General features: G+C 40.0%; 1 protein-coding gene across 4 annotated transcripts in view; it reads right to left on the bottom strand.

The window, feature by feature from the left end:
- Nucleotides 1-14520, bottom strand: part of SMPX (small muscle protein X-linked) — a 41829-nt gene that overhangs the window by 6319 nt on the left and 20990 nt on the right. The gene's annotated exons all lie outside the window — the stretch shown is intronic.

Below are 14520 nucleotides of genomic sequence, written 5' to 3'. Positions count from 1 at the left end.
CAGAGGTCATGAACTTTTATTAGTGTGGAGCAGACTTAGCCTAGAATTCCCAACACACCACTCTTCAGAAGGAAAATTTTGTGAAAAGAAGGTAAATACACCAACATGCTTTCTCTGATTACTCTAGGGAATTTGGAATGTGAAATAAAGTTGGACTATCTTCTTTGACTCCCCAGTTCTATTACTCAGCTGATAAAAGCCTTGTCCTTCCTGAGATAGTAACCTGAAGTGTCAAAGGATCTTCTTTAATTCAACTGCCCTCTCTTCCCGTCAGTGGGCACCACTTGCAAAGATCATCTTCTCCTGCACAACTGCTTCAATATTTATATCATGTCTGGGTCACTGTCTGTATGGACAGCGGAAGAAGCAATAGGAAGTCAAATGTGCTCCAGGTGAACATACTTATACTGTGACGGGGCATCAGAAAGAGGGTTCACGTTGCAAAGGGGGGGTTCATCATTTGAATCCCTCTTAGTGGTATCTGGTCAACTAAGTTAAAAAGTCTACTTTAAATTAAAACATGTTTTGCTTTCTTGCATGCTTTTTGCAAATTATTTCAACACATCTGTTAGGTTTCTGTCAGGATAAAAGTAGTGATCTCACATATTTGAGCACCTCTCATACATCTCAAATATATTGTCTCTCATATGTATCTTTTCTTGATGTGGTCCTGGGCAACCAGCTCTAGCCGGCAGTGCTTGAGCAGGAGGGTCAGACCAGATGACCTTCAGAGATCCCTTCCAACCTCTGCCATGCTGACACTGTGTGATTCTGTGAAATACTGAAAACATTAAACAGTTTCTACCTTTTTTCTTCATTTTACCTACAGTAAAATGAAATATATTGGAAGCAGCTAAAAAATAGAGATTCAGGTTACACACATACACACAGAGTTTCAATACAGAGGGTCAGATTTTTTTTTTTTATTTTTTTTTTATATTTATTTGACAAAGAATGTTAGACACAAGTGTTGAAATATTAAAGTTTTTTTTTTTTTGCTTGTTTTTGATAATGAGCTTTTCTTATCTTTGTCATTAAAAAAATCCTGAAAGCCATATGTGCTTTCTCACACGTGTTGTTCCTCCAATTAATTTACGTCTGTCTTCAGACAGTATAGGATGGGCAGCCAAAGGCAATGTTGACCCTTTGTACTCTCTGTAGTTCAGTATGTACACAAGGAAGCTGTAGCAGAGTATTGTGTAAGACCACGTTCAGTCAATAACAATAGACCTTTTCATTTAGGACAACAGCAAAAATAAATAAATAAATAAAAGCCAAGCAAAAGCATTCCACACATTATATCTTGTTACTTACACTGACACAAAGCTTAGTCAGCAAAGAAACTTGCAAAAGAGAGAAATTCAGTGTGGTGGCTCTGAAGTGACAGCTATTGAATGGAGGTCATTCAGATCAATATGTTATGGCAGCAAATTTATCTCCTGCCAAGTAAGGAACAAATCTCTGACATTTTTGAAAGGTATAAATTGGGCACTTAGCCAACATAACACAATTAAGAAGAATGGCATTGCACTGACCTAATGGCTGCCATAACAGTTTAAGTGATAAAAAAGACAGATTAGATAACAGTATGTGTTGGAAGCTCTTTGGAGGATTTTTGACTCAGTGCAGTTGTATTAAACTGCGCATGGTTTCCAGGCTGTTCCCTTAGTTATTTGGAGACTGCAACTACTTGGGCACAGTGGCTGTGTTATGCAAGTAGTTCACAGAGAGCTAATAAGCATGAACAAGAAACACAAAATCATAGACGTGAATATTTTTTTATGGTGAGGTTTGTGCATGGATTCCTGGTTTAAGTCAGATGAAGAAGCAGCTAGGCTTTTTTACCTTCTATACATCAGATATTTTTTAACTTTCTAAAGCAATCAAGTACTGTGTAAGCACAGAATCCTATCAGTCCCCTGAATGACCAATATTTTCAATGAGTTGTCAGTCAATTAATCATGTAACAAAGGTAAAATCCGTGATTTTAGTTGAATACTAAGGAATCTTTCATGCTATCTTAGTCATACAAAAGATGGATTGGTTGTTCTTTGGGAACAGTTCTTATTCAGAAGGAAACAATCCATTATGAATTTTTCAGGTGGAAAATTTGTTCCTCACTAATTCAGCTGCAGGCATCTCATATCAAGTAGACAACAGTGCAGCTGGCTCACCCAGCGTGTAACATCTTGAAGTTTTCCTCAAGTTACTTTTTTTTTTTTTTTTTCTTTTTTTTCCTCAAGCCTTGATCCCTGCCATGGACTGGCAAGCCAAACTGAGGTGGCAGCTCTTAGAGGGTCCAAGCCATGACAGGGTCCCAGAAACTTGGAAACTGAGGTCCTTCCTCTGTCTAGGGACTTTAGTGCTCTTACTTACATGTAGAGGTTCTGAATCACACAGAAATTCTGGGCTTATCCAGGTTTCTGGTATTTCCAAGCTCCCAGCCCAGCTGTGGATTTGCAGTAAGGAGCTGGGCAGCCCTCCAATCTGTAGGTGGAGCTGGAGCCCTCAGAGCTCCTTGGTTCTGTGTCCAGAGCAAGGAGCTTCAGGCCGGCCACCCCACACCTGGGAAGTGCCTCACATCCCAGGACATGCCCAAGAACAAAGACCGCTGAAGTCTTTGGGAAATATAAAACTGAAATACTTGTATTTTCTATGATCCTTAATGGAGTTACACTGATTTTCCTTTCTCTTGATTATTAGAACCAAGATGCAAATGATGCACATATCATACGCAGTTCCTAAAAGGCCAAGGACCAGATTTCAGCCTTTCCAGGGAAAAAAGAAATTCTTCCCATAACAAATGACTAGTACTAATTTAGAAGGTTTAGTGTTTGTATCATGTCACAAACATTATACTCTCTAGATCATGGAAATGTGCTCTGAACTTTTCTATAATCTACTCAGTTGTATCAGTAGTGTGTTTTGTTTTTTGTTTTTTGTTTTCTTTTGCTTGGGCAGCTCTTGGCTCAGATCAGAAAGCCACCTAAAGCAATACATGGGCTGCTAGTTACCATCGTTTAAATGAAGTAGCACCTTACTGAACACATTTTTTAGTTTAATGATTCACAACAGCAAATTTGCTGCAATAAATATGTTGGTTTTCAGGATGAAAATCAACAGTTTCTTAAAATTGTGAAAGCATATCTTGAGGTTTATCATAGGCAAGCAGTTCATAGAAACTAACTTGATAAGGACTGATTATGCATAACATTTCAAAATGGTATTACAAAGAAAACATACAAGCTCTGATACAGTTTTTATTATTGCCATTTCTACCTCTGCTGTGACTTTCACTGGAACTACCTTTCATGTTCTTTCTGCACAGTTTACATGTCTGAAAAAAAAACAGTGCTTGTAGCATGTTTACATCATGTTAAATTCATTTTTTTGCTTCATTTTTTGCTTCAATTTTATGATTTTCATTAATGTTTACCCTCTGACATCTTTTAACCTAAAATGTCATCCCTATAAAAAGATTTTCAGACTCAATTTCAATTGCTTTGTAAGTCCATGAGGTCATTTATGATTTTTAATGGGAACCAAATACCGAGCTGTATATACTAAATACTTTGATTAACATTGTTGATGAGAAGCTGCAATAGCTCTTTGTACCTCTGTCAATGAGAACTGTGCTGCAGTACTCACTACCTTTGAAATTAATACCTTCAGAATGGAAAAATACAGCTTTTCCTTTGTGGCACTTTACTAAGACCTGTTAGGTTCATGCAAGTGTGCGCCTATAATTACTATCCTTTGTAATTATTAATCAATATAGGGAGGAAATTGTTCTCTGAATGCATGTTAAGCTATTTTCATCCACCTATACCACCTCTTCTTTAAAAAAGCATTTGAGTTTTCTATGTAGGATAGCTCAAGGGCTTGTTCCCCTTTAAGGTATCATCCTGATTGCACGAGCAAGTATGTCCAAACAGCCTGTTAATGAAGCCATGTGACTTAAAGGGCTTAAGTAGTAAAAAATTTATAGCACTAAGATTAGAAAGGAATTTCCAGGGCAGTCTAGTTTTATTTTATTTTCATTCCCCGTAATAGCAATTTGGATTCTCAAGACAAAGCCTTACAGAGACAATAAAAGTACAGGAATTATTTTTGTAGCAAATTTAACAGAAAGAAAGTAAAGGTCTAAGAACAGAACCCACAAAATACTTATTACCTCCTTTGAGGTGCTACAAAGCCTATTGATTTCTCCAGTGATAGCCAAAACCACTTATCAGCTTTCAGGCACAGGTGAAAAACAGACAGTGGAAAAGCACCTGGGTGGTGGTGCACCATGAAAATAAAAAGAAGTTGCTAGGTCCCACTAAGAAATAATAAAATAAAAATAAAATATAAAAAAAAAAATACTCATAACTGTGATGCTTTCAGATTGAAAATATACACAGGAGCCAGGCTAAGCACGATAAGGAATAAAATAATAATTGGCAAAGTATATAAAAAGCAGCAATAAAAACCAACTACTAAAAGAAAAAGTCCAAAAAAGCAGTGCTATTTGAAACAACGGGACATCTTTTTTTGTGTGTGCTGAAAATGATGAAGGCTCTGTAAGGAGGCACTCATTGATGCAATATGAAATGCACCTACTGAGAGTTAATTACATGACTGGGGTTTCTCAACCAGGATGTGTCTCTGAAAGCAAAGCTTCCAGCTAGGAGAAAATGTATACGGTGGTGACTACTCTCACTGTACGGACTCCCTACAGTCAGTTCTTGGTCGCCCACCACAGAGATAACTGGGGGGAAATTCCTCACAGGTGTCTGCAGGTGAAGTACAGGAGGAGGAGGCAAGAACATAGTGACTGATACTGTGCTATGCAAACTGGATTAACCACGGCCAAACTATTATAAAGATAAAAAACAGAATTCACGGTTTTCAAAAGCAACTAATGATTGGGGGGCATAGCCTTTGGGAAAGGAGCATCATGAGATAACCCACCACAAGCACTACAGCTCTAAGGAGCCAACCTCTCTCATGGCCCACATAGGGCTGCACAAGCTGTAGGACCAAAGTCATTTTGCATTCCTCAAAACCTTGTCATCTGCTCTCATGGCATCCCTGCTCACGTCCGTCATAGCTTCACCTCTGAAAGTAAAGGGAGTGGTTGTCCCACTGAAGAATGGCATTTGGCAGCCTTGAAAATCCTCAGCCAGTAGCTCTGGCATTTTGCAACTATCTTAATGGCCCTTGTTTGCACCAAACCCATAATGTCATGGGCTTGAAGCCCCTACATGACAAATGCCAATTCCAGCACAGCTGAAAGCTCATGCTGCCCTTCTATTGACTTTGACATGGAAAGTGTTGGAAGAACTTATTCTCCTTTTCTTCAGGGTGGGCAGGAAGCTGGAAATCTAACAAAACAAAGCTTCTAGTGGAAAGCGCCTGATTTATTTTAAAAATATGTATATTCTTTCTCAGGAAATTGAAAATCCTCAGATGTTCTGTGCTTTTCTTTGAAAATTCAGGCCACCTAGTTATGTTGTTTATTTTTTTTAGAAAAAAAAAAAAAAAAAGAAGGTTGATTTGCAGGGGCTGAAATTTTGAGAAAGGTGACTGCATTTTTACTGACATTTTTATGGTTTTATAATGACTGTTCCAGTTAAATCCTTTCAGCAATCTTATCATAGTCAAACAGTGCAATAAAAGTTTTGTAGGGATGGGTTATCAGCCTCAAGAGTATGCTGTTTCATGCCATATGAACTCTAAAATGCATAACTGTGCTGTATAGTTAAATGGTGAACAATGGTTTGAGGCACTTGCCTCAGACTTCTTTTATGCTTGCACTTCATTTGGTCCTAGCTCTCCAATCAAATATTAAAACTTTAAATTATACACAAAACTTTCTCGCTACTCTAAATGCAATGTATCACCCAGCAAAATGCTGCTGCTGGAAAGGTTCTCCGATTTTACACCTGAATGCTCATGGAATTTGTTATTGTCACTCTGGCTGCCACTTGGTAACACATGTAAGCTGGCTGATTTTCTTCAGAGTGCATGCTCAGTGGTAAGGAACACTGTTTGGTATCTGCATGGTCTTCACATGCTGAGAAGGGTTATAAAATTAGTTGTATTTTTAAATACAAATTTGTAAGCAAGAGGTAATGTATTTTCATTTTGTGGGAGTGGTAGAATTGCGGGGGCAAAACTGTGGAAAGTGAAAAAACTGGCACACTGTGGATTGCCATAAAGTTCTCCAGCAGATCCTCTCACTAATGACATTTATAAAGTGCCACCGGCCTTTGTTGCCTACTCACATCTGTGGAGTTGGTGGCTTTTTCCTTTTCAAAAAAAAAACCCTGAGAAAGTACTTAATAATAAGCACATATTAAAACAGTATTAAGTTGATAAATGACTCACACAAGCATCAGCTAATCAGTTAAGACTGAACACACAGCCTAATAGTGCTGATTTGTATTCAGAAATTAAGATATAGGTACCAAATTTTCTCTCATCTGCACTTCAAGTGTATAGTCAGTCATTTATTTCAGAGAAATACTGGTATGTACACAAGATGAATTTGCATTATTGCATTAGTTTCGTAGCCACACAAAATTTTGCAGATATGAGATGGTCAGAGGAAAATTGTTTTAAGCTGTAGTCTTCAGATAATTCTATATGAGGCTGTACAGGATGTTAACTCATCTGCACCAGTGAACACATAAACACGCACCCTTAGCTTCCTGACTTTTCAGTTCCTACCACACTTTAACATTGTCTGAACATCTTTATTTCATTGTTCTTCAGGACTCACATATCCTCCAGGATGCTAGTTCTGCCATTCATTTTTCATCACAGACACTTTCCATCTCTTATGGAACTTTAATGTTTGAGGGGAAAGGTCTAAGCATTAGATGTTAATTCATTAAGCTTTCAAAAGCCACATTTGAACCTTTGCATGGCAGACTTTGTCTTTCATATGTCCCTGAAGAAAATGTGCACTACATGCTGTTTTTAGAAAGCAACATTTCCAAGCAAACAAAAATGTTTTACAAAGCAAAGTCTGATCATGTGTGTCCTGAGAGTAATTGAATTTTAGTGCCATTTGTACATACATAATTTGGGATTAAAGCTGTATGTATTTATATCATGACTGTTCATGAATTTCAAATGCCTGGGCAATGAAACTAGAAGCAAACAGCATCTTGGTGTACTGCAAACACAACCTTTCTTCCTTCAGTGAAGCGAAAGGGGAAAATGGCAAGAGAATTATTAGGTTGGATAATTACAGGAGAAAAAGCGGAGTTTGCTTGATTTGTTGTTTGAGAGTTGGCATGATCTGAAGCTGTTGAAGTTTATTTAAAATGCAATGAGCTTTTGTACCTTAGAGTATGCCAAGAGTCAAACTGGTCCAATATTTTCTGATGGAACATTTCTCCACTGGGAAAGGTTTATGCTTTGGAAGTGTAACTTTTTATGGAAACATCTTGCTTTCAGCAATTCTCTTGATGCAGCGTGGAACATTGAGCATGACTGGGCTGGGCAGTTTCTTATCGGCCCCCATGTTGGCTCTCCGGCAACCTGCCAAGGTGCTGGCGCACCTCTTCGAGGTGGGCTTCCAAGGGCCGACAACTTCTGGCCTGCCAGACTCCCAAACCCTAATTCCTGCTCAGCACTCCTACTGCCCAGAATTTGCTGGAGACAGTTTAGTCTTGCTAATCAGGGGAGAAATAGTCTCTTTTTCAAAATCGCTGGTTTAACCCCAGCTGTTCTTGTGTTTGTGGTCCTGCTGAGGGCAGGGCCCAGCTCTGCAGAATAACATAAAATTGGCATTTCCAAACTGGCCCCGCAACCCCTGCCTCATCTCTGCTTCTCGCTACATTGATCTACAGCTTCATTCAGATGTGTGATGCAAAACATTTAAATGCTGCCCTTCAAGATTATTCATTTTGACAGCTCCAAGCTCTGAAAAATTACAGTGTATGCCCCATCTCCCCCAGACTGTGAGACTAGATCACCAGAAGTTAAAACCAGGGGTGGGTGGGGTGGGGCTCTGTTTGTTTAGTTTGCTTCTTGGTGATTCAGCCGCATGGCTTCACTTCTCTCCGTTTTCCTCTGCCACTGCGAGGGTCTTTGTAAACATCCCACAATGAATGGGTCATAAGCCAAGCCCCATTCAGATGCTAAGCAATACTGACACATGTAATAAAAATAAATAAATTAATTAATTTTTAAAAAAGCCTCTTCAGTCCAAAGTGATTTCCAGTACACAATAAAACACAATTGATGAAAATAACCACTTTGAGACATAGGGAGGGATAAGGAAACAGCAACTCAGATTTATTGGATATAATAATTAGCAGACTTAGAATACCAACTACTTGGCTGTTGACATATAACAATGAATATTTATTATTATTATTTATGAAATAGGCTTCCTGAGCCATATTAGGAAAGTATTTTGAAAGTATTTAGCCAGTTAAAGATGCAAAACCCCCACGAGTTAAACAATTCGCATGTTTTGGGGAAGACCATAAGGTACACCTAGCTGCTTCTTAGCTTGAACTGTTTTAGAAGTCTGCCCTCTAGTTGCCTATGAGAGTTACTGGTCACAATGCATTATTTACGTAACTGTTTTAACTGTGATTAACCTCTCACAAACAATGATTTCGTCTTCTCTACCAAGAATAAAATAAAACTAAAATTAAATTAAATTAAATTAAATTTAAATTTAATTTAATTTAATGATAAACTAAAAATAAAAAATACCGCCAGCAATACATGGTGTAAAGCACCTCGATTCAGCATTAACCCTTTGGGCAATGTTTTGCACTAGAATCACAACGTAGCACTGGTAAAAACACAACTTCACGTTTTGAAAAACAGCCTTTATTAATGACATAGCAAGCACAAACACAGAAACAACTGTCAGAAAAGAGCCTTTTGCATTTTAGCACTTCTGACTGCTGAAGGAGCAGCAGGGTATGCCTCTCATGTACATTACTACTGGGGGGGGGGGGGGGGAATAGCATTTAACTTGTACTAATCCCCTTCCCAGAAGGACAGAGAGAGATGGCAAGAAATGCCCGGCTGCCTGCGTTGATAAGCACAGAAAGCTCTCTGGCAGTTAAAAATCACCATAACAAAATAACAGCAATAAAAAGGAGCCCCGGAGTCAGTGCAGTGCCCAGCAGGGCTGTCACAGAGCAGGCCCGCTGTCCTCTGGCCTGCAGCCTCAGCCTGCTTGCCCAGCCAGGCCGCAGCAACAGATAGGGCTACAATGGGGTTGTTTCTGCTGGTGGATTGCTTTGTTTCAGAGGCAGACATCAGGGCAGCAAGCACTCTACCAAGATCCAGGTTTATTTTAAAGGGATTTCACCAGCACTCAGACAGGTGAAACCTGGCATGGCCCAACACACTGCACCATGCTGCACGACAACTAAATGGGAACATGTGCCCAGCGACGGCAGGGCCAGACCTGTCAGCTAAAGCTCTTCCAGTGGCCCTTCCTGAGGCACCAGGGCAGAGTGGCCTCAAATGGGAGGCTGGTGTGGAGCTATGTGTCTCGCCCTGTCAATGTGGCAATGCTGCAGGGCCGAGGATGGGGAACGCGGGGGTGTCAGGGCTGGGGCAACGCAAGTGCCACCACTTGTGAAGTAATACTCGTCACTGAGCTCTCTTTGATTTTGTTGCTGTTAATGCAAGAGCAGCAAGTTGTTTGATCTTGGAGACACTGAGAAGGGGCTCCTCTCCAAAAAAAGGGAATAGAAATCTCAGCCTTCTCTATCTCTGGGCAGCAATATCCAATTTATTCATCATGAATTCTGCCTCTTCTGTCACCTTACCCAAGGCTGTAATGCAGATAGCCCACATTTGACTATCTGTGCTACTTACAGTTACTAAAAATGCTGCTTTCTCCTGGTCATATGGCTTCTTCTCAACAGAATTCATAATGTGTCAGTGTCATTCTATATAAATATAGTGCACATCTGATATGTCTACAGATAATATCACAGCACGACTGAACTATGATTAATCATGGTACTATTCATCCACCTGTTTTACTTCAATATAATTCTAGCATGTGCAATAAAAAGGGGGCTGAGACAATGGTCCTATCCCTGCAAATATAGTTACAGAAGAAATGGAAGTTAGGTATGGTATTATCAAATATCAGATCAGGACTGGGAGGTTTCTGTGCACTTTGCAAATACTATTTTTATTTTTTTTAATGCTTAGCACTTAGCATGAAGCAAAACACAATTAAAAAGTAGAGCAAACAGAAGGAAAAGGATGTGTGACAAGACAGTGATTGCTAGCTGCCAAAAAACAGGAAACAGTCTCTCTAACCCACATTCTCTGCACCCTCTTCTGAGTATGTAACGCTCTTGTTCTGAATTTTGTGGCCCCCTTGCCATAGGGAAGAGAGAGGTCTGAACAGGTTTGTGAACTTTAACAGCCATCTTAGACACAACTCACAGGATATCATCAGAGATGGATAGGCATGAAGCCATGACATCATACTAATTATGCTAATTTAATTTGACATAAAACTGACTGTATTACAAAACTGTGTATTCTGACACTTGGTCTATGCAGTATATGCTTAATTCCTTGCATTATCTTGTTTCCTTAAAGTTACTGCAGGTCATGTGGTAATTATTTCTTCTTTCGAAAGCTTATAGTTAATATTTTATGCATACAGATACACTACATATGAAGCTCTTTCATGTCAGTAAGCTATATATATGCATGTTGTGTTTATAGTTTTTCATTATTTATTACAGCTTCCAATATTACATGTTTTATTGGAAATATTACAAGTTTTATTGGAAATATTACAAGTTTTGGAAAATTTGAAATATTTGAAATATTACATGTTGGAAATTGGAAATGTTGGAAATTGGAAGTATTGGAAATATTACATGTTTTCTTTTGTTTTCTACTCCAAAACATAAATGAAGGCATTGCAGCATGTTTTCTGTACAAGACTGTACTGACAATATGCCTCTTGATTTTGCCATCTATAACAGGCAAGCATTTAGAAATGAAGTATTAGGATTGACTGGAAGATATACAGTAAAACTAAACTTTTCTATGACATCCTGTTTCACAACACAAAATTTGTTTTTGGCTAAACAAATGAAGAGAAAAAAAAAAGTATGTTTTCCACAGGAAAATAAAAGGAAAAGACGAGAGGAATGAGCTGCTATTAAAAACAGGCTTCTAAGACCGATTAACTTTTGATTTTTAATTTTTACCAATGTGATCCACAGTTTCTGTGGAAAAGATTTATTTTGCTCAATTAGCTCTGCAGACAGGCTTTTCTCAGGATTTACATAAAACAGTTCCTTTTGGAGCATTCATGCAGCTGTATCAGTATGTGTCCTGGATAGGGTTGCAGAAAGACACAGAGGCGCATTCACTCTTAACAATGAACAATATGCAATTCGCACATACAAATTTGGAGTGGGATTTTGAGAAGCACACACTTAAGTGTTTTAAGAGCATAGCTCCCACCGAGTGGCAATGGGATTGTGCTCTTCATTAATGGGGGCCAGAACCCTAGTGGTTTAACTGCCTGTGGTGCAACAGGGACCTAGGTGCTTCCCTCCAAAACTGTGTTCCTCAAAACTGTGGTCTAACTATACCATAATCTCAAACTGTGCTCGAACTTGTCTACAGATACCTATTTTTTTTTCATAAATCTGCTCAGCTGAGTAATGGGGAGACATGTAACACTGAGCAGCACCCAGAAGCGTGGTGGGTTCCCACAGAGACCTTCCTCTTCAACACCGACCCTGTTGCATCAGGCTTTGTACAAAACGCAGCAGCAGCCACCCTGGCTTCTTTTAAAGCACAGCTTGAGGAAACTGTTGCTACATGAATTAGCCTTAAGACAAGGCATACAGCAGTCCACATGCTAAGGCACAGGGAAGCAGGTTTCCCTACTGACAAATGAACTCCTTGTTAAGCTGCCGTCAGGCTCATAGTCTACAGATTAATTTTAATTCATTTCTGCACAGCAGTCTTGCTTTAGTTCAAAGTCTAGAAAAGGCTCCCCCTGCCAAGGTAGTCTCCAGTCTCCACGGAGGCAAGAAATGTGGGGTTTAATCCTTTTGAGGAGAAGAAGGAGTTGAACTGCTTTATTCCTTCATCCTGGGTGCATGTGATAATCGCTGAGCCAATGCAGAAGGGAGGGGCTACCAGCACATGCCTTCTCTCGCTGTGCTTTCAAATTGTTCTTCTGTTTATTTTAAAGAAAGTACTCAGGTATAAACCTGGAGGAGATGGTTCACACTCCAACCCAGTGTGAGGGTTAATGGCTCCTGACTCAGGATGTTGCTGAAGCCCCAGAAAAGAAGACAATATGACTGTTTTCAATTATTTTTCTATTAGCTGTATCTAAACAGCTCTCCCCTAAAGCCTCAAGATGCTGATTGCAGAAGTGGCTCAAGGATTCTTAACAGTGTATGCAGCAACATCTCCTTGAGTTGGCAGGGGAGTAGGCTTCTGCAGGGCAGGTTTCCAAGTGGACCTATGTGAACAGAGACACCAGGGGCTCTGGGTGAGAACTGGGGACTCTATCCTGTAACCTCTTATGTCTCCTTATGGCCACTTGCCTCTTGGGAGAGGCTAGGGCTTGGCCCTGAGCAATACCAGTGCACCTGGCAGCAGAAGACAAGGATGGCCCTCCCACAGGCCTTGAGACACAGCAATCAAGGCAGGAGTGGCCTGGTTCTGCCACTCATATCTGCCCCATCACCTGTGTATGTATGGGGCATTTGCTCCCCATTGGCTTCCCTATTTAATGGTGCAGGCAGCCAAGCAGTAGGTGTTAAACAGAGCGTAGGTAGCATCCAGGCAGTTTTGTCCACTTGACCATCATGCAAGAGAACCACCTCCATGGCAAAGAGAGACTTTGGGACATGAAGAGCTTTCAGTGCCTCTCTAAAGCAAATAGGTCCACAGTAGTGTGGTACATAGTTCTGCCATCCTCCATGGCTACCACAAACTGCTGCCTACATAGATCACTGAAGGACATTGAAACTTCAGCTCGAGAATGAGGCCTTTAGCCTCAGGTCAGCCCAAGCTTCTCAGGGATCCAGTCTTCAGTCACCTCTGTAGCATCTATTAAGGTAAGGCATTTATGGTGTTGGGCTAATTGGTCTACTTCTCATCTTGCCTTAGGGAAACAGATTTCTTTAATTTCAACCAAACTGCAAATGACTTCACACTTGGACATGTGATCATGTCACCCTGCAGCTCAGCAAGCTGACAAGCAACTGAGCAGTGCTGTTTGGCCAAGTTCAGCCTCATACACTGCACACATGAAGCTGAACATGTACATCCTCACCGAGGTTGCATGCTCAACAGCGATTCAGGTGTTGTTTACTAATGCGTTTAACTGCAGTAAGTTGGCAGGCAACTGATTTGCCCCTGAAATAATTGTTCAAACATCTAAAACGAAATCCAAGACATGCATTTAGCACAGAAGTAAAATAAGAAAAGAATATAGAGAAATATAGAGAATATAAGAAAGGATTACAAATGGTTCTATAATTCTATAAAATCTATGTCATTGCCTAATTTGGTACTTTTTGAATGATGGGCTTAAACTTTAAAAGAAATATGTGAGGTACACCCATCCAAATTAACTCTATTTTCAGCAAAGTGAGTTGAAAAACAAACAAACAAACAACAACAACAACAAAAACCTGCAAATATGCCCCTTGTCTTCAAAGGGAAAGCCTTTCTTGTCTTAAGGACAAGAGAGGAAGATTTCTCTCTCCCCACCCCCCCCAAAAAAAAAAAAAAAAGCTTCTATTCAAACCCTGAAGAAACAGATCAATTCAACTATTTTCAGACAAAACCACAAAATCAAGGAAATGTAGAAATACAGAAGTGTAAGATCTGAGATCCTTAAGTAGATGCTCTGTACAACAGAGGACATACTCTATCCCAGTATTTGACAGTCTTTTGGAAGGGTTCTGCTCTCAAGAACAGCATGATTTGCAAACACAGAAACAAATAGAGGCTTGCTTTTCCCTGTGTTCTCCCTATCTAAGCTCAAATGTTCAGTTTCAAGTCTTCAGATTTGTATTATCTTCCATTTCAGCACACACTTTGTGTTGGTTTTGTCTCATACACAAAGGCTGTACCTTTCAGAGCCTTGAAATAACACCATCTAGCTACTGTCATCACGTCCTTCCCTTAGAACAAGAGCAGTTTGGCTTGGGGGAAGCTTTTTGTTCTTTGATGTTTCCTCAGCAAAAGCAATTTTGCCATCTGCTTGTGTACGCCAGTACTACTGCTACACTGCTGTCAAAATGCACTCATACAGCAGCTGACATGGGCCAGTTAGCCTGCTTCTCCCTGGGTTCATTTGTGAGCAAGCAAGGCTATTGCCCTGTACAGCTACTGCCCACTTCTTCCCTAAGTGCATTCAGTCGCAGCAATTGTTCATGCCAAGATTACATTTCTGTATGGTGAAAGGCTCTGTAAGGCCGTGCAGGAGGAACAGCAATTTCAAGACAGAGTTTGCTCTGAGGCAGCAAACAGGAACAA

Source organism: Anas acuta, chromosome 1 (assembly GCF_963932015.1).
Source record: "Anas acuta chromosome 1, bAnaAcu1.1, whole genome shotgun sequence".
Taxonomy (NCBI): domain Eukaryota; kingdom Metazoa; phylum Chordata; class Aves; order Anseriformes; family Anatidae; genus Anas; species Anas acuta.
Note: the sequence above shows the minus strand (reverse complement) of the source record. Positions and strands in the feature narration are given on the sequence as shown.